Source organism: Plodia interpunctella, chromosome 7, assembly GCF_027563975.2.
Source record: "Plodia interpunctella isolate USDA-ARS_2022_Savannah chromosome 7, ilPloInte3.2, whole genome shotgun sequence".
Lineage (NCBI taxonomy): Eukaryota > Metazoa > Arthropoda > Insecta > Lepidoptera > Pyralidae > Plodia > Plodia interpunctella.
The window spans coordinates 10,827,781-10,850,303 of NC_071300.1; the positions used below are offsets into that span (position 1 = coordinate 10,827,781).

At 35.1% G+C, this 22,523-nt stretch overlaps 1 protein-coding gene and 1 non-coding gene across 4 annotated transcripts in view; both read right to left on the minus strand.

Annotated features, from left to right (window-relative positions):
• LOC128671190 (uncharacterized) overlaps positions 1-22,523 on the minus strand; it is a 476,937-nt gene that overhangs the window by 235,735 nt on the left and 218,679 nt on the right. The window lies entirely within an intron of this gene.
• TRNAR-CCU (transfer RNA arginine (anticodon CCU)) lies at positions 12,500-12,572 on the minus strand. Its single transcript has one exon. It is a non-coding gene; the product is annotated as a tRNA-Arg (tRNA).

The following is a 22,523-nucleotide window of genomic DNA, read 5'->3' on the forward strand; positions in this document are numbered from 1 at the left end:
TTTTTTTTGCAAAATTATCGAAAATATCACACGGTGATTACGTCAAGAATCACTGAAATATCCTTAACACACTCAATTTCACCATCACGAAAGGTGTCATAAGCATCGTCTACAATTTATTGGACATCAAACGAATATGTGTTTCATCGGGCATCAAGACTACACAGCACTAAAGGCTTGGCGTTATCAATAAATTGTATCGGTTATGGCCGGATGACAGAGCTCTCGCCGGTGACTGACTCGCGCGTGATATTATTTGGACACTTCACCGAAATTAATTAATTCTGGTATTATTTCAAATTTCGCTGATGATTCAGACAAAGAATGGACGAAGAAGAAATATTAAAATGACAGAAAATGAAAGAGACAGAAAATAGGCTCATAAATGTATGATGAAAAAAGAACACTGTGATAAAAAGTCACTGAAATATTCATATATTGAGTAGTATATTTCTAGTGATGAGAAGTTTGAACCGATAATAATAACTGCTAGCTGCGCCCCGAGTCTTCGCTTGCAATTTTCGAGAAAAAAGTACCCTATATTCTATTCCAGGATATATTCTACCGATTTATTAAATTTCATAGAAATCTTTGCAGTTTTTTTTCATGAGTTTCAAACATCCACACTCTGTAAATGTAGACTATCGAGAAACAGTTTTTTATGAAGTACGATATGTATAATAAGCGAAAACATTATTAAAGTCATCGCATGTAACTCCTAAACTTTGACCAAACTAAAAAAGGAGATGATTTTCAATTCTGTATCTATATAATATATTCGAAATATTAGTGATAAAATCTGTATCTATAATGTATTCGAAACATTCTTATGTGCGTGTGGTCTGAGGGCCCACTTCTTGAAATTCTATGAAATTATGCTTGGGATTTAGTGAACATTCCAAAAGAATTGTGCAAGTTAGAATTAGATTTTTTGAAAGCCAAAACCAACCAGTGTCAACTCGGAAAAGTCGGCGACTCGCCTTCGCCGTTCACTGGGTGTCGGTACATCCGCGCTAAACGATCCTAATATACAACAGTAAACAACATTACCTGTGAATTATACGCTATGGCCGAACTGTACCATTTTACGCGGGAGTAGGGTGACCATGGGGTTCTTAAGAAACAACTTTATGTTAAAAAAATTATAAATTAATATGCTGCAGCAGAGCTCTTCATTTGCGCTTTGGATTGGAGGCTCTGGCAAACTTAGTTTTATTTTAAGTAGAAATGAGTAATAATTAATCTATTGACGTTAATTAATTTGTACGACATAACATTGTGATAATTTAAAAAAGTTACGAATATTACCTATTTGAAGAAATATATTTTGAAGTGTAGGTACCATACAAAGCTTAAATTTAAATCTAGTAGCAACAATGATATTGATCTAATAACTACCGTAAATTTAAAATTACATATCATTTATTAACCTACAGAATATGAAATATGTGCACCTTTAATTGCAACTGTGTACAAGTTCATACACCGAATCCTTCCTTATACTTGGCACTTTTCTTGATTAGTTAATTTCTTCTCACCCAGTTGAGTGATGTTAATAAAGCGAAATATACTAACCACAGAAAAATCAAACAACATTTTATCGAAAGGATTCCGTTTTGGAGCACACAGCGTGGTTACCGCACCTTGGCACGGCGACTGGCCCGCCGCCAGCTTCGCTATTTGCTTATAATTCGGAATCAATATGCTAGCACACGTGCGCCCGACTATTTCCCTCGTAAACGGTGTAATCGCTGTTATTCACGCACAATTGCAGGCAACGACTGGAGGCGACATTGTATGTGGTCAGCTCAGAATGCAGATTAGGCTAATTGTTTATAGTTAGAAGGAATGGATGCAATTTGGTCACGATAACAGTCATATTAACACTATAACTGTCAAATAATAGTATAACTACAGTTATAGTGACCGAATTGCGCCGTTTCATTTTACATTTGTGTTACAATATATATGATACAAATTCTAACTATGAAAATGGAAACACGTGAAAATTAAAGAGAACAATCTCTTTAATTTTCACGTGTTTCCATTTTCGTTCGGGGCTGTGACGTCGCGGTGCCCTAGGTAAAAATAAACCTTTACATTTTGAAGATTCGGCTGTGATTTTATAACTGGCGGCCTGTCTGGCATCAGTTCTCGATGTGAAACTTATGAATGAAACATTGGAGAAGTGAACTAATAGTTGTATGGCTAAATTTTGACATAATAATACGCTATCCGTACAAATAACTACACTTAGACCTGAAATCATCGAGCGCATTGAAAAAAAGTTTTTTTCCGAAAATCTATTTTAATAATTTTATTTATATCAGAGAGATCTTATTATACTCAATGTGTAACTAAAAAATCATGTATATGCAATACTCGTAAACAGTTGTTCCTAAGTCTGAAGCCGTTCCTGTGTGCACCATCAGCATAATAAAACATTGACATCCAAACTAAACGTGAGTACAAAATTTCTGCTCAATCGTGAAAATATTTGCTTCAAAACTGAGTTGCAAGATTCCACACGAATAAACATAGGAACATATGTACATAGTTGCAAGTTACATAAAAGCTTTTAAAATTAATACTTTTACACTCGAAAATAGGATAGTATGATTTTAACTGCAAATCTAGTACATATATTATAATGGTCTCTTATATAAATACAATGTAACAGGTGCCTAACCTAAATTACTCTAATAAATACAGTCTATTGTCTACTCTATAATTACGTATCATCTATATAGAAATGAGAACTGTCGCGGGTATTAATGTGTCAATTTATTTAGTGATTTAGAGCCAAGTTTCATTAGAGGTAAGTCTATATTTAACGGTAATCTCACCGTCATATTTTCCATACATTGAACTTAAACTGTTAATCAATGTACACACAGGTTTTCTCACGACATTTTCATTCACCGTGACGTGGGTCAGATTGATATACAAACCCAAATGGCACGAGGATTCGAATCCCATGACTGTTCCCGCCAACACAATGATCTCATCTTCATAGTCGTATTCCTCATGACTGAGGGTCGTGGTCATTACATGGAATGAAAAACACGTAACAACTTTCTTGGCATTAATAATGGAGTGGTTCGCCATTGCCTTCTCCATTTCACACACAAGTTAATAATCAATAAGCGTGCAGGTTTCCTCACGATGTTTTTCCTTCACCGGAAACAAGTTATGGTCGATGTAAACTATAAATGAGTCAGATTGGTATATAAACTCATGTGGCACGAGTAGGATTTGAACCTGGGACCTTTCGATCCACAGGCGGGGGTCTTGACCATTACACCACCACCACTTTACACAATGATAACTACATATTATTTTGAAACCATGTCTTTTCTTTCCTGTATTATACTGACAGGTTAACTAATCGGCAACAGGCACGTAAGACAAAAATTTACGAAAGCGGGATAATTCGAGCTTTGTGGCTATTCTCAGCCACACCTGTCGCGCTGAAGTGACGGCGTTGAGTTGTTTATTTTTTACTAAGGTAAAGCTCGTGTAGGAATTAGTTTTAGTTTCATCACTGTTTGCTTTTTTGGTAACAGGACTGTATACTTTGAACCACAATGGGAGAAGACAGGAAGAAACTATGTTTACGTTACTATATACTTTCGTATATACTACTTACGATTTCCAGAAGAAATTAATTACTATTTATATGACTACATCTATGGGGTTGACAAACACATAATATTATAAATATATAATATCACAACAAATAGGGTTTGAACCAGGAACTTTTCAACAAGAGGCGTAGTTTGCAGTCCTACTCGTATCTAATCCGAAAATTATCAAGTCCACAATCTATGAAACGTGAAAACCGGAAATTGTGTGGAGAGGCCACTTACGGTCCGGACGCGACGCCCACGGCGCCGTATCCGGCTGCCACACGCACCTCTCCACGGCTGGTTAGGCTTCGGACATTAGCTTAATGTAGGTAGGAGTATATTGAAGCTCTGATTATCACGCAACGGGATAACTATTTACTACATAATGCACATGTCCATTTAGAAAATCTTGACATTGATCAAGAAAAAATAAAAAGGTAGTCTCGACTCGTAAAGTAAATAATCGAACGACTTTTTATAATCCTTTTACGTCTACACGTCCCTGATATCTACTAAATCGCTTATGAAATTTGAGACGCAGCTCTGCAGATAACTGACCATAGATAGCGGCGAATGACGAAAACAGAATTAATCAGAACAATTGAAAATGTTCTTTTATTATTTTTAGATGAATTCTTATTCCCAAACAAAATTAAAATAAAACATTCACACCGAAAGTACAAACTCCCTCCCAGTCCTAGCTGGTTGACAAGGAGTAGAAGCATAGAAGCTAAAAATTCCACAAAAGCACTTTACTAAAAACTGCCATCTGAAGATTAGCCAATGATCTTCGAGTTACCGTCTCTCCATCCGGTCTCTGTACTAATTTATATACAAACTTTGATCTCTCGTGAACCATAGTTTGCTTTATATATTGGGCACAAACGTCACGTATACTTACTTGTCTATATTTATGTGTGTCCTCAAATTTAACATGATAAGATTTTATCTTAATTTTGAGGACACTATATTATCAGAATTAGCTTCTAAATATCAGTGTTGTGATTTTGCATTTATTTCAACATACACAATCAATTCTCACACAATTTACACCTGACACAATTTTTGACTACTGTCTGTCATCAGACTGCATCTCAGAAACTGTGATATTTTTACAGATCACGTTCATATTTATGTTGCCTATATAACAATAAATACCAAAAAATATAATAAAATAAATATTTTCGCCGTTTTTGTAGATAATGGTACGGAACCCTTGGTGCACGAGTCTCGCCTTACTTGGCCGGTTTTATTTACTTCGATTGTTCCATTCAAAATACTAGATTTCCATTCTCAATATCGAGAACAATACGACAGTAAATACGTTAACGATGAACGTGTGTCGCACGTCACAACCGCTTTGATCTCGCACAGAGTACGACGCGTATACAGATGGTACATATCAATAATTTGGGTCAGCAGGTTGATACATGGGAATTAAAAACGTGTAATCTGAAAGGTGGATCGACCCGGTTAGGCGGTCTATTAACGTTTCAAGAATAGTTTATTTAGTGCAGAGTATTAATATGAGAACAGTGTCCAGTGCAAATCCAACCGAAATTTCCATTCCATCCGAACCTTCAGCTTCAGCCAGAATGGACCTTGAATTTACGAGCAAATAACACAACATTGTGAAGTAGATACACTACAATTATATCTATTGCCTGAAGCCCTTGCGGGACTTGGCCCTAAGTAAGTGAAAAAAAAATTTACAGGAGTCTTAATATTAAATCAATCAATAAGGAGCTAAACTCTAAATTTTTGACCTATTTTCGATTCGAAAAGAAGACAAATGTTATTAATAAACAAAAGAAAAAATATAAAAAAATGTCTAATTTAAAGAAAAACCTTAAAATATAAAACACACTACAAAGAGATCTGTCCCTCAGTACGCTACTCGGAAATCTGAACAGTAACCCACAATCCATCAACCTTGAATCGCAAGTGCATCTCAGTTTATATCTGCATTTGATATCGCTAGTTAGTACTCCGGGGGTCTATTCTAGAAACACATGACTTTGATATAAGTGATTACCAACATCTCACCGATATTCCGTTTGAAAATGTTTCGGTTCTCTTGCTCTTCGCGTGGTCTTATTTATCGAAAATAGTACCCCAGTGTATTTACTGCACTTTAGTTTATGCACGGAATGCAGTAAAATTGGTATTTTGGGCAGTTATGATAGGCAATGTTGGGTTTTACTATTAAAACTGATGATGGATCTGTAAAATAATGTTAGTATTAAATAACACATACATAAATATGTATCTTAGTTACTGAACCTTCTTTCATTTTAACTCCCCGCTACGTCATTGACAGAGAAATGTTTATATGGGTAATTGGTAAATTCGGAATAGAAACTATTAATTGTATTAAAATACCAATTTTTCTATCAGTGTACTAAAAAAAGCCGTCTAAGAGTTTTGGCATTTGATTAAAAACAAGAAATACAAACATCACACTTTTATATTTTGTTGGCAAAACATTTTCGTCTAATGACACTGCTGAAATAATAACTAACAATTTCTAAAATCTTGTTTTAACTATCGATAGGCCATATGATGGGAGTATCGATCGTTTATTGATGGTTTCGCAATAGTGGACTTATTGTAAGTTTGCTATGTTATCGATATACGGGAAAATAATCGATGGTATTGCTTCATAACCTCATTCGACGACCTCGGTGGCGCACTGGTAAAGTTCTTGCCACTGAACACTGATTGACCCGGCTCTTGGATGTTTATCTATATATGTATTTGTTATAAAATATAGTATCGTTGAGTTAGTATCCCATAACACAAGTCTCGAACTTACTTTGGGGCTAACTCAATCTGTGTGATTTGTCCTGATATATTTATTATTATTATTTATTTTGTTCTTTAGATTCTAATATAGTTTTGATGCTTTTCATAGACAGCAGCTATCGATACTGAAATTATCGATGTTTATTTTAGGCAGTTTATGTTTCCATCCGCTTCGGTCCATAGCAAAGTATTTGCTTCATTTATCAACTGAAATCAAGACACTCTACTTTCCCTTCAGACAAGAATAATAACAAATTCCGATCAACGAGCCGCAAATTTCTCAAAACCATAATAAAATCCATTGACAAATTCGCCTATTATTCCCGTCTTCCCGTGAAATTGGCAAAACAAGGGCCCAATCACTTCCTCCGCTACCTCTAATTATAAAATACTGCCCTAATTAATTCTCATCAAACCTTGTTAGAATAAAGCCAGCCATTATGACAGGAAGGGGTACGGCTGAGTTAATTACACTAAAACCTAAAATATACTTCGATCGACTTAACTGGGAGAACTGGAAAGCTCCTAATTAATAAGAATTCTATATAATAACAATTTTGGTTCAAGTTATTTGGATAAAAATATTTCCAATAATATGTGTACCGTTTGTGTACCCAGAGTCGGTGTAACACATAGATACAGTTAAGTGTTTTAGCTCCACATTACAATTACATTATTTGCAAATAAATATTGTTTGTCTTTGTATCATAACAGCCCTCAATCAGACTCATCCATACGTTTATAAATTTGAAAATATTTAAGACTAGCTTTCGCCCGGGGAGCCGCCCGCGTGTATTACTCACGGGAGTAGTATTTTTCTGGGATGAAAGGTACCCTATGTCCTTCTCCGTACTTCAAACTATATGTATGCAAATATTCAACATGTTTGGTCATATTTATGGTCTATCTATGGGGGTATTATGTAATCTGTGATCTATGTATGTTGGTAACTCATCTTTTTTAATGTAGCTAAACTTGTTTCATAATACGTAGACACGAGTACACTCTTAAACTAATTTAACAGAAGAGTATTTTATTTTAAAGACATTTACGCAGTTGCAATAAGATGTGCTAGAGATTTCACATGTCATGTAAAAATCATTGCCAGCTTATTGTATTAGTTATTTTGGAACACAAAACTAAACTACAGCATACAACGAATACAGAAAGAGAAACTGCTGTAATAAAAAAAATAACTCAGATATACTTTACAGCTTTAAAAAGTTTCTCAATTTTTCAAAGTAAATTAAAACGAAACTCTATTCCAGCTTTAAATAAAACCAAAAACAATCTCCGCTGGAATTAAAGGTTAAAACAGACAAAGAGAAAAAGATGCGCCGAAATGACATAATAGCAACCGCGGGCTTCGGGCATTCGCCGCCTCAATCTGTCATGGCGCCGGTAGCTGTCATCTGTCAACATGACACCTGTCAGGTGTCAAGAGCAGATTGCCGCGACACCTCGACACTGTTGTGGATCGCACCTGACGAGGCGAGATTAAAAATTCACGGAAACATTTGTTTTCCTGCTTGTTCTTTGTCGCTTATGTTGAAATTTTTAGGTCAGTCTTAATTACTTATTTTATTTTTTGAAATAAGAATGAAATTAATTCTTGTGAAGAGAGTATATATATGTAATATTATTAGGAAGAGTGAGCAATGAAGTTATTTAACTATAAACAGAATCCTTTCGCCATAATTTTAAATTAGCAATAAGTCTTTGACTCTTGCATTATATTCAAAGGCAAAGAAAATTTATTTATTTTATTAATTTATCTTTAGTAATGTTCTCATCTCTCTCATCTATCGCTGCCCCTGGTAAATTTCCTATTGAGCTTTCAGAGGAAAATATGTAAGTATTAAATATTACAAAAAAAGAAAAAAAAAACATTAATACAAAAATAACGAAAGTTAACCGTCTAATCTTTGCAGATACAATATTTTAGTTTTGACGCACACAACTTCAGCGTACACGTTATAAACACCTTTAGCAACCGGTGCCAACAATTTTTTGGCACAGTCATTATTTTCTTTTTTTTTTATTATGTCTCAGGTAATATGTCCAAGCAGCTGCTGTGTCGGGGAGTAATTTATATGGTCTCTCGATAATGGCATTGTTGGTATGTCGTTAGAATTCCTAGGAGCTGGTCAATCTCTTCGTTGAAGGTCGTCTGTCGACGCGTCTATTTTATTATTGCATTTATCTCCAATTTGACTTTAATGTATGATAATGAACTTGAGTAATGTTATGATTAACAATATAAAAAACAAAAAACTTAACATACTTAAATGTCTAATTCCTGAAGTGCCGCCACCAGCGGATTGTGCAAAATATATTCTAGAGCAATTTTTTGCGTATTCCTCATTATTTTTCTGACATAATTTGTTGATGTGAAACGTTGATGTTCTATTAACTGTACAAAGTGGAGAAGAAAAAGTAGAAAAAGTAAATCGGCTGAAGATACGACCAGTAGGAACCTATAAACACACAAGACACTTGGTAGTACACGGGTTCTCTTATTGTCGTATTCTTCATATCTGAGGGTCGTGGTCATTAAGTGGAATGAACGACTCTCTTGGCAATATTAATGAATTGATTTCACACACTAAATTATCAACTATAGTGCAGGTTTCCTCACGTTTTCATCACCTAAAGCAAAAGGTAGTCTATTAAAACTACTAAACTTGAGCAAGATTAGTGTAAAAATTCATGTGGTACAAGCACGAATCGAATTTGGGACCTTTCGATCCCAGACAGGCGGTTCAGTACACGGACGGGCAGGGGTAATATAAAAAAACGTGTAGTGTATGTAATGCCATACTTTTAAATTCCTAATTATGTTGTCCTTCAACCTGGCTATCGTGTTACAAATCCCCCGGAATCAAACCCGGGACGGACGGCGCCCACGGGACGAGTAGGATGCAACGCACCGTAACGAGTTTCGAATGATCATTATGTTTTCTCACCTTTCAGATACTTTCAAATACGATCGCATGAAATAGAATACATGTAGAGGAAACTAAGAATAATAATTGAGATTTTGCGGTTTAATAATATGTAATGGTCTGAAGATGGAGCTAACAGGGGCAAGTCCTGTCTATAAAATCCTAATTCAAATTTTTATAAATGTGACAGTGAGTTTGTTTATTTGTTTGTTATCTCTTCACGTTTTAACTACTAAGAACTAAACGCATCACTAGAATTTTCATAAATTATAATTTAGAAGAACGGAGAAAAATACAGGCTTCCGATCTTTTTAGAAAAAAATTTACAGTTCCCCTGGAAAATTGACGAAGTCACTCAAAAACTTGTCTGTAATAAAAAATCTAGTTTCTTGCGCCTTAAAATCATCTCTGGCAGAAATCTAGTAACGAGACCGTGTTACTGCCGCGTGTTTCTTCTTCTAACACGGTTAACGAAGGTATCAAATAATAATATGTCCTGTCATTATAAACTTTCACTGCAATTTTAAAAATATTAGTTGAATGTAGTCCTCAATCAGTGAAGTGGTGCGAGTGCCAAGTATAAAACCGTCAAACATGATGCGGGCCGCTCGTCGCCGAGTGTCTGTAGGCGACACCTTTCGTTATACGGCGGTTGTTTTGGCAAAATGGCGCCTCAGTAGTGTTGTACCACAACAAGATTTGTTTTTTACATTGTATTATTTTAAACATCCGCTGCTGGGGCACTGGCCTTCCTTAAGACCAGTACCGCAGCGGTGGGAACGTCTAAATGGCTGTTGATGATTGATGATTATTTTACAAAACTTTTTTCATTTTTCTCATCACATTTAAACATATCCACTCTGCGAACGATTATATATACCCTATTACCAATCGATGCAAATTTTTTCTAAGCAGACCCTGCATTGGAGTTGGTGTAGATAAGTATAAAGAAGTGAAACTTTATCATCGCTATCATTCTAAATTTATTGATTGATGATTGTATCATTCACAGGACCCATCCTGTGAATGACAGCAGTAGATTTAACGCCCTATTTTATTGTATGTTCTGTGACAAATAGAAAATTGTAGTTGTGTGAAAATTGTAGTGTAACTTCATTAAACACGTCAGATTTTACTGGCTTTTGATTGAAATTAAATACTGTTGCACAAACTGGCAGTTATGTAATTTATTTGTTACACTTTGTCGATATTTTCTGTCCCATCCCTATTCTCTAATGAGCTCGGCCAGGTGAAACGTCCACACTTCATTACACTCGCCGGATTTCCGCCACGTTCTCAAACACCGTGTAATATGTATACAGATAACGAAATAAAAAAAAGCAATCTTGGCAGCGAAGTAAAATTGTTTTGAGTTATGTACGCCGCTTCTAATTGGAGTAAAGAAGACACTATGGTTTAATGGTTCGTGGTAAAAAGTAACATACTGTTTTCTTAATAAAAGATAGGTTGCTTCGATACTAAACTGATGTGCTCCAGAAAATTTATTTGTTTGGCATCCGTTAATAATAATTTTGCATTGACAAACTTAAGTAATAAATTAAAAAGTTACAACTTGTGTTGCCTGTGTATGGGAACATATAGTGTAAAAAGATATTCAAATGACCTCCTCCTCACAGAACTCCGCCTCTGATCGATCGCTCAGGTGCGCTCGCTCCTGATTGGCCGAGCGCTAAGGTAACACAGGTGTGGTGAGCCCGTCCAATCAGCGAGCAGTTACCTGCTGAGCGCTTTGCATTACAAATTAGGTTATATTTACACCTTTCTTGTTGAATTATAGATGGCGTCGTTGTAACAAATAGCATTGTTTTATGCTAATAACGTAAGTAAAATGTAGAAACATTATTTTATTTATTTAAATTATAATACGCTTACATTACATATAAAAATGTCACTTATCACAGTATTTAAACTTTTGATTTTCAAATTACTTTATATACCTACAGTCCTAATATGTATTTTCGGAATACAATATTCTAATGTACAAGGAAGTAGTAGGTACAATTTGCTTCCAACCCAAATATGTACGAAAATCCATCCATGTATGAATGAACCCGTTAATGCACTAGGAAACGACCGTCCGGCACTAGTGGCGTGGATCGGGGACGATTTTAATGATTCCCCGAACGGAGTCGCGGGTTTAAGTACTAAACACACTGAGGGCACTGAAAGCGGTCCACGGAACAAAAAAAGATGTTTTGAAGTGAAAACTTCTTTAGCGGCATTGTGCATTTTTTGTGATTGGTAAAAATATAAAACTCGCGTCAGGACACGCGACCTGATCGAAAATTCGTAAGACGTCAAAAATGTACAACGTTAATATTCAGGTTTTTCACTTCTGCCGGCACTCTGTTCCGTGAAGCACTTTCAGGGTACTAACGTTTGTTTAGTTTTTAATTCAATTTTTCTCCAGAAATATGAACATCAAACTCAGCTATACACCTAAGAGATGCCTAAAAGATTTTTTTATTCAACTATAAAAAAAATCTTCTCCACTTGCTCTCGCTCTCTCTCTCTCTGTGATAGACGATTAAAACCCCTCAACATAGCATAAGCACCACAATCACCTTTTATTTTTAATTGATAGCAAAATCTAAAAACTATAACAAGAGGTCTGATATGGATGGGTCTAAAATTATAGCTACAACTGTGAGCTACAATAAATATTTTTTTTTTTATTATACAGACAGTAGACAATTATCGCAATACGATTTGTAATAAGGCCACCTTTTACTTTTTAGTAAATAAAAGATCTAGTCTAAAATAGCCACCTTTTTGTACAACCCTTTTTTCGATAGCCCGATTGAGTTTCCACCTAACTGGGACATGTGGGCAGAGGGGCGTGGGTTTAATTCCCACTCAAAACCATCACTTTTTCTATCTCATAAAATATTTTCAAAATTTATTAAAAAGCACGTAAGTATGACTTATGTAACAAATTCATTTAAAATTAATTCAAAAAATGTCCACATTATAAACTCCGTAAAACAAGAGTTCTATATTTCTTACAAAAGTTGAGCTGCATTGATGTTATTTTATATAAGTATTGTAATAAAAGTACAAACTTTTAATAAAAGATAAGAAAAACATCCAAATTACCGTTACCCCTGGTGGGACTCGAACCCACAATCCCCGGCTTAGGAGGCCGATGCCTTATCCATTAGGCCACAGGGGCTACGTTCGGCTTGTCGAAATGAAGAGTGTAATTCCTTTAAAGGAATTAATTCCTTTAAAGCAATTAAACGAAACATTAGGAAAGCGGACCCTGGGCTCAATAGCTAAGGAAGAAACGTCAGATAAAAGGCTCAAGTGAAAGAGAGAGAGAGAGAGAGGACTTCCTATTTGATAATGATGATAATTTCTTCATTACTAAAATTGTATGCGAAAATGTGTGTAGGACACACACATTTTCGCGCGAAAATGAAGTAACGAATTGGCATTATTTATGTAGAGCTAAAGGAACTTAAACAATAGGGACTTAAGAATACTAATAGCTAATCTTCACCTACTAGGAGAAGCATCCTTAGGAGAAGAATGTAGGACCACAACTAGTGGAGAAATGTATTTATCACGAAAGGTGAAGTATGTACAGAATCTCCTTTTATTCATTCCTGAACACAAAGGAAAATTACAAGACATATCCTTAGATTAATAAAGGCATATCATAACCATATCGTAAAATTGACAGATAGGCGGCAAATAAGGAAATGGCTGCGACACGGCCCAGACAAGGTAAACAGTTGTCAGTCACCCCCCGGAGGCTACCCATGCTCGGAGACCCCACATTGATATGTCGTCGACATAGAGGTTCTAGATGAGGCAGTTACTCAAATATTTACTATTATAAAACATTGATTTTGATACAAGCAACTATATGAATAGGCCAAACTTCAGTATTTTAAAGATATTCCTGCAAATAATATTACATCGATACATCTATATAATATACATATGACGACCTCGGTGGCGCAGTGGTAAAGTTCTTGCCACTGAACCCAGAGGTCCCGTGTTCGATCCCCGGTCGGGTCATGATGGAAAATTATCTTTTTCTGATTGACCCGGCTCTTGGATGTTTATTTATATATTTGCATTTGTTATAAAATATAGTATCGTTGAGTTAGCATTCCATAACACAAGTCTCGAACTTACTTTAGGGCTTGCTCAATCTGTGTGATTTGTCCTAATATATTTATTATTTAAGTATATTATTTATTTATATATATATTAATTATTTATATATTTTACTCATAGCGTTTTTACTGTTTCATTTCACCCGTATAAAATTATCTATATCCTTGCTCGATTGAGTTTTTATTTACCTATTTGCCGCAAGTGGGAGCATTTGTATGATAATCGGATGGTGTTCCCCAGGGAGGCGTCCTTGGTTTTTGTGTTCCGCGGGGTTCTAATGAATTAAAATGTTTTTTGGAGGTCTCTTAAGACGGAACGTAAATACGGTTTGAAGTACCGAGGTTGGATGACGGTCTCTTTCAGTAAATGCGAAACTTTGGCTTGTTATTAATCAATCGCACTTAAAAAGACATATAGGTACATAGATTTGACCTGAAATATTTTGAGACAGACAGGATCCGTAATATGTATGTCTATTTCGATATTCCTGTGTGTGTGTGTCTATAAATAGGCATTAGGTCTGAGTGAGAAGAGAACTTTTCCCATTTTTAAGACAAAACAAAAATCAAATTGACCACCTTACATAAAAAAATAAATTGTTTTAAGTAATAACAGACAGGATGCAGGAACAGGTGAATATATCTTAATAAAAAATAAATCAAGAACATGGAGATAACTAAAAAAATCATTCGATATGTTAATTTTATTACCACATCTAAAATTTAAACAATAAATAAATATTCAACTAATACTAAGTACTTACTCAAATTTAGAAAGCAATTAAAACAATGAGCTATCCCACGTGTGTCAAATAAAAAAACAATTAATTCTCGCCTGGAGGTCCACACGTACAGACAGACAGAAATAGCAGCCGTAGACAAAACATGTGCGGGCTATATATAGCGGGCAATGACAATGGTACTCCGTAAGTACTTCATTCAATTAGGATCTAACATGCATCGCGTGTAATGGAGACGGGACACTAAAAAAAATCATTCATGCCCTTATCGAATGCCGAATTTTTTTTTTTATATAGACATAATGATGTTTTTTTTCAAACCAAATACAAAATGTATGTATGCATAAATATATCTGTTGAATGATTAAAACAAAATAGCATACACTGAGTATCTTGAAAATTGTTGATCATAAAAAAGCTGAAAAAGTAATTTTTACAAGGGTCGCTGGTTCTTCAATGAACTTTCTTGGTCACAAAAAATATCTAGTATGATTTATAAAATAAAAGTTTCAACAAAATTATGATTTACGATCGCCGATGTCAAAACATGATATAAAATATGAGCAGGCTTCAATAAATAAATCTAAAATCATAAAATTGTGACAATTTACTATTGAAATTAATGTTTTCACATAAATATATCACTGAAATCGTTTTATACAAGACAAAACGAATTTTGCTTGTTTCATAAAAACGGTAGTAGAATCTAAATATTATTTTATGAATTTACTTAGAATGAATGTTACTAACTCTAAAGTTTATAATTTCAACTCTAAACAGCAATTAAAGCGAAATGTAAACGAATTCATATATTATTTAAATCACCCATTTAAATAACATTAAAATACCACAACATGGCAATAAAATAAGAAATAAAAACATTAGATTCGATCTGTTTCGCAGCCGGTGCAGCAGCGAGTTCAGAAATAGCGGCATTTTATAAATGTCCGGTTTTCACACGTAAATTAATGATCTTTCGGATATAAATCACGTCGGCGTTCACCTGCGACAAGGTTAATATTGCAATAACTTCTTCTGGACTATTTCTAGTAGTCTCTCGGAAAAAATCTAGGCAATCAAGAATGATTCGGCTCTCCTGATTTGGTTCCGTACAATGGTTTCACGATATGGAGAAGTATCAGTCACCTGACACACTGTTCTACAGTTTAATATACTTGTAATAATTTAAATTATGATAAAAGGAAAACAAGGTCTAAAATAGAATGAGGAAAAGCCGCGCAAGGTACAGAAGGTAGACGTCGTTATTGTGAACTAAAATAAATAAGCCTGACAGAGGCATGACTTGCTTGCATGTTTAAGGAATAAACTAGGGATTGACATCAAATAATAAGAACTTTGTGCGGCGCCTGCGCGATAGGATAGGTGAGCAATCCTCCAGATGTGGTGATCAAAATTGGAAAATTAAGTTCAATTAAACGGACCAGATAAGGTGACTAGTAAATGCGGAAGGTCCAAGTGATAATACTGTACCCTAAAAGATAAACTAGTTTAGACGTGACAAATACGTGCTCGGGTAAATTGCGACGCATTCAGGTCGTTATTTATATCCAAATATCAAGCTCTATTCCGTACAAGAAAAGGTTCATAATCCCGTGGCAATCTTCCGCAGTTATCATTTGCGTATTTTGGCGTAGTTTCGATGTAGAGCGCGGCAAGAAAATGTGAAGTCATGGCGAAAATTACATTTTTTTCTGAAAATAGGTCGCCTAGATGCTGTGCGTCAAACACGTAAATTTCTACCTACCGACGTCATTGCCTGTGGATTTTAAAAGTTGAGGGACAGACAGACAGCGGGAAGCGACTATGTTTTATACTATGCACTTAATGATAATGAATTGATCGCGACAATACCGACGCCAATTTCCCGACCTGACGAAACGATCGATTTTTCCGGAAGTCTAAATCCTAAATACTAAAACTTACTTTCGCTTTTACAGTATGAGATTAGAATTATCATATTAATTGTACGTTACAACTACACCATATTATCAATACAATGAATGTAAAATTTGGCTGGCTATTCATAAATTGAGTACTTTTCATCCACCTGACTGATAAACGATTTTGTTATTACCGTGAAACCCAGGGTCAAAACCCTATTTAGTGACTAAAGTTCAAAGTGGGTGTCAGTTCTTCTGAATAGTCGCAAAACCGGCAATGTTGTTTATGCACTATTTCAGTTGGAATAAAGTACTCACAACGTCGTTCCAATGACATGATGTTTGATGAAATTTTGTCAAACATCCTATCCTACCTAATCCTGAGAAAGTTTGTGAGGATGTATGTGTGAATGTACACTGTCATTGCCGTGTAAAATTCATGCCAAATGCCTAGGCGACTTAAATAAAAACTGACTCCAGTTTTAGAAATAAGAAAAAGAGAAGTCCTTAAAAAGAAAAGGTTGAAACATCATCCAGCAATAACATTTATTTAAGTCTATGTTCTACCTGGATGACGGATGATCTTAGCTTTGACCACGGTCATAGGACTAGGTCGTGAATTTTTAAATTATTTGCTCGAAACGGTTAATGTGTTGCTGAACTATTGCCAACTTTTGTGGTTCTTTTCACATCGATGTATACCGGAACAGTTGTTTGTGTATCTATTTCTATAAGTTTATTTGCACTTCTGATTACCAGGTAAAAGATTTATCGCTTTAAAGTAAATTTATTTACATTAATTATTTTCTCATTAGATTATGATAATTTATTACAACGTGGATAATTTCACTCCTACAAAAAGATAATTGCAACAAAAATAATATTATTATGTGAATGGCGCATAGAAATCAATTCATTTATTTAACAAGTTTATTCCAGATTTCTATTATGTTTTTTTCTAGTTTTTTCACTGGGTGATTTTATTTATGAAGGTGTGCAAAACCGGTTACAGCTAATCGATTATAAAACATAATATTTAACCACTATATTCGTTACATATACAGAAGGTAGGTCAACGAAGCCGAATCTAATAAAAACTATAACCATCTTCAAATAATATTTAACCTGTTTAACAGAAGCTTAACAGAGAACTCTTTCCTCACCAAACGACCCTCATGTTTACAGTAGATATTGTAGAAACGTGTGGAATGGCCCGGGTTCGCTTCCCGGCTCGTAACTCCAGTCATTGGAGCGGATTTGTGGCCCAGATTTTTATATGTTGAGATTAGATAAGCTGTTGCAACGATTTGGAGAACATTTTCGGATAACTCCGTTTTGACTTAGGGTTAGAGATGTACCACGGGTGTAGGAAGAAATAAATGGATGTTGAAGATCGTGCCAAATGAAGAGCAAACAGGAAGAAATTTCGTATTTGCAGTATATGCCATATAAATTATCTACATCACAAATGCTAAGTACGTCACAAAAAGGCATCACTCAGCACACGCTACGTCGCAGATATTCAGTGACACCAATATCCATTATCCTCAATAATGTCCGTTACCTTTGTCGTGATTTTACGATCAATATTTCTTCATATTTAGTGGACACAGAGTATCAAAGCGACTCGTCACATCTAACTACAGACTGCTCATAAAAATGTTTGAGCGACGCAAGAGATTGTACCTCACTCCACGCTCCAAACTAATGAAAATAAACAATCGGCGCAGTATACCCACTTTGATGTTCACCTACACGAGGGAATGGGTAAATAGACAAACAAATATGGTACATTTAACCGCATGATACTAATACAGTTAATTTATATAGAATACAAAACATGAGTAGCTCACATAATGATTCAAAAAGCTACTTTAAACAGTAGATGAAAAAAAATAGGTTGTTTATTTTGTCATAGAAATATAAAAATCGTTTCATTATAATGAAAAAATAAAGCTACTCTTATTTCTATCTTCTTAGACGACCTCAGTGGCGCAGTGGCAAAGAGCTTGCCTCCCTTGAGAGGTCCCGGGTTCGATCCCCCGTCGAGTCATGATGGAAAATGATCTTTTTCTGATTGGCTCCGGTCTTGGATGTTTATCTATATATGTATTTGTTATAAAATATAGTATCGTTGAGTTAGTATCCCTTAACACATGTCTCGAACTGACTTTGGGGCTAGCTCAATCTGTGTGATTGAGGTAGCCCCAATATATTTAGTTCTATATTTAGTTATTTATTTTCTTGTTTTTTTTTATTGTTCTTTCGCATATAAAGTTTGGGGTTCGTTTCTTATAAGTAAATTTTATATTTACTCTTGCTATGTTAATTAATGTACACATCAGTGTTTATTAGAGAACAGAGAACTCTCATGAGCGAATAGAAAAATATAAATGAATAAAAATAACTTAGACCAATACCGCAATAATGAATCAATGCATGCCCGCGTGTCTCACCGTCATAACTGCACTATATCATACAGTAGGACAACGGACATGCTTTACGATGCAATAAATCTAACGCTTTTAAGAAAACTCGTGAATTAGGAATTTTACCGTTCAGGTTTCCTGAAATCTAGTAACTTTAGGTCGTCTTTTAGGATGTATGATCACGACTGGTTTTTATAGCAAGTAAATTTATGCAAAGTAGGAAAAGAAATCAGGTTTGATGGAATACATTGCAGATTGTTTTATCTAGAAACATTACAAAATATATTATAGTTTTTATTGTAATGGTACCTATTTCCTGTATTTATATATCTAAATACAGGAAATAGGCACCCAGAAGAGGAATAAAGCATTTTGTCTAAAATTTTGTTTAGAGGTCATTGCGGACTGCATTATTTTCGAATGTTGTAATTACTAACACTATTCTTCCAGAACAATCGACCGCGCCTAGCGGCCAGTAATCGCAAACACACAAGTGAACTTAAACTTTCAACAAGTGTGCGAGTTTCGTCACATGTTTTTATTCACTTGCGGTGAAAAAAAGCATCAAGCAAGTGGTGGTATATGAAAACTACTATCACATTGATATACAAACTCGTGTGGCATGAGTAGAATTCGAACCTTCAATTACAAGCGGACGGCTTTAACCACTTGGCCATCATCTCTTCAATTATGTATATTAAAATTAAAAAGGCTTCAAATTCCTAGAATTTGACTGAACGAATATTTTGGTCGGATCCTTTACCAATTTCTACAAATTGCGTAATTCTCAGTTTATCTCCAGCTAAATCTTCCATCTGTATTGTTTTATTGTCGCTTGTAAATCAAACGTTTTGTCGCAGCCACGACAGCGCGACATTGTCGCGACAGCCGACAGCACGACAGGAATAGACATGATTTAGAGCCACCAGGTTAATTGGCACACGACTGCGGACGTCTATTCCCGCTGGACCCCACCTTCTGGTACCATTAGGAAAAAATACATGTTCACCTGCTCCCACATTGCCAATGCTAATTCTTGTTAGGTCCCTCAATAATGTTGGAAAAAATTTCGTACTTATAAAGAAAATATTACTCATTTTCTGGTTTTGCTTCATCTGATAGATAGCGAGAAACATTATCAATACACAATCACAATAGTGATCGACTCAACTGGAGGTCAAGACTAGTTATTCTGTCCAATTACTATAGGGAGACAACGGGAAGAAACGTCATCATCACCTACCAAAAAATTAGAAATAAGGATAATTAAGATTATTTGATACATTTCTGATGTCATAAATCTATGTGAGAATAAAAATATAAATATATTTGAGAGTATTATTTATTAACTTGGCTATACATTTATAAGATTAATTTCTACGGGTATTCTTATCAATTTAATTTGTTTGTTCAACTTTTCTTTTATACCCTCTATATATTTTATGCTTTTGATATCAAAAACCGTAACAGAAACTCCAAACCCATTAACTCTAGTGTCTAAATAATGGTAAAACATTAACCTGCTTCTAGTATTACAATTTACTTGATGATGTCACCACCTGCTCTGAAGTAATACTAAATCAATCCGTAGTAAACATTGTTGCAGAAACTGAAATAGATGATTTATATAGATCAGGTTAATTGCTGCAAGAGTACATAAGGTGCGTGGAGTTATAATGGAACAATTAGAGGTACTTTCAAAGAATTTTGGACTTTGATTTCATCGATGTTTTTTAACAACAACAATTTTAATTTCGAATTTATCTTTAACCTTAGGATTTACATCGATCACTTCGTCGACACTTAAACGAGAAGAATTTGTGATAAGATCTTGCTAACTAAAATTATCCCCAACATGAGACAAATTTATATATCCGTTTGCACCTGTACAAGAAACGGAGTAGGTTGCATACGGCGTCACTTCTAATATAAACACTGAATGTCTCATTAAATTTATGTGTAGCAGGCGCCAGGTAATTGGCGCACCTACACAAAGAATAAATATTACTATCGTACTATAGAAGGTACACTATCAAACAAACTTTACAAGAAATTGGCGATGGCCACATTGACTTAAAACCTCATTCAGTTTTGACGTTTTTTAAAGAAAAAACTGTATTGACTGTGTCATTCAAAATAAATTTTGGAAAAATAAATGTTGCTAAAAACTGCTGCATCGTTTAACTCACACAATTGAAATATAATTTGAACCAGCTGACGCTGTCGTCTACATTTGTTGGTCCTTCGAGCCGTATCTACAGGAACTTATTGCGTAGCATGAGCATTTCTTTTAGATTGGCGCGACATTTATGATGTTAGCCTATTGTCTTAAATTATTTTATGATTATACTTCGATATTCCTATAAAATTTAATTTTCTTTTTACTCTGGGATCTTGACGTTTACCTCAACAGACGACGGTGAAAGTCTGTTTCAATTAGTAATTAGAATTCGATTCAGTTTCTTTCTTTCTTGTTGAGTGTTATTGGTAACAATTGTGTCAGATTTTATTCAAGTAGCCTAAAAACATCTCACTTGACTTTTACGACTATCTACCGCCATCTAGTGAACAAAACTTCAGATTCAGCTGATTTGTCCGGGATGGAAACAAAAACACCACTCGTGAGATACGATGATAACCGTACCTAACTTCGAAGATCTCCTGATCAGTTGCAACATAAATCCTCGCAGATATAATTATGGTGATGGAACTATTAGTGCATTGGCAGCGACGCGTGGAAATGGTGTAATTGCCGCTACTGGATTTAGAGGGCCGAGTGTGGCGGAACAGGTGCGACGTGGTGGAGGATATGATTCAGTTAGTGTTAAATTTTCTACCAAGGAACCAGTGAATTGGCGATGATTCATTTAAGCGGTTACCGCGGCTCTTGAACTTATGAGAAATATTATTGTGTGGAAGAAACCAAAAAGAGATATTGCAAGAGTTAGTATCCACCTGGTAGGTATGGATCACTTAATAATATAATAACGATATAATAGCAATAGTATTCCATTCTCAACTAAGAGAAACAAATTTTAGTGGACACATTTCAGATGCAAATTAAAGCCCTTTCTTGTTATTTATTTTTATTTATAACACACTTGTTTTTGTTTTCTTTTAACATTGAAACATATTTTTTGTTATGTTTTTCTTTATACTGATTTGTTCATTTAGTAAAATATTGTATCGCATTCAAGCAATCCTAATGAATCAGGAGGCTAAACGTGCGAAATCAATGCTGCACCCAATCTCCATCCGTCGGCCACGTCGGTCACCGTCGGTCAATTTGTCATCTGTCAACCTGTACGTTAATTACAACCGCCTCTCCCCCCCGTCGCCGCCGCAGACCCCTCAAACACCTTGATTAAACGGTAACTATTTATAGCGTACGGGGAATTAGAGTACCTATGCGTCTCTGCGACTGTTATGTTTACTTTGCTGTTACGATTTAAGTCTAGAATGCCCGAAACAAATGAAAATGTTTCTGTTTCTAATCTTGATAAAGAATGACTGATTATGCAACTGAAAATCCTGCGTCTTAGTGGGGCTAAATTTGTTTAGTGAAAACCTAATGCTGCGAATAGTATATTATAGTGATGCTGTTATTTTTTGTAAAATGTATTCAGCAACATTGTCGATATCAGCTGAGGTATCAACTTTTTACAAGGTTTTATTTAACTTGCAACGTAACTACGTTTGTCGCTGATATGTCATAATAACTCTGTACCGTCTCGGTTGGAATCTCGTCGTAAACTCAAATTTGAAGCAAATATCTTCAAGCAATTGAGCTGAGATTACTCGTTTAATTTGGATGGCAATGCACGAGGGCTGAAACGGCTCCAGACGTGGGAAATCCTCAACGGTTTACTGCACATACATGATTTTTATGTCACACATAGAATACAATAAGATCTCTCTAACAACAT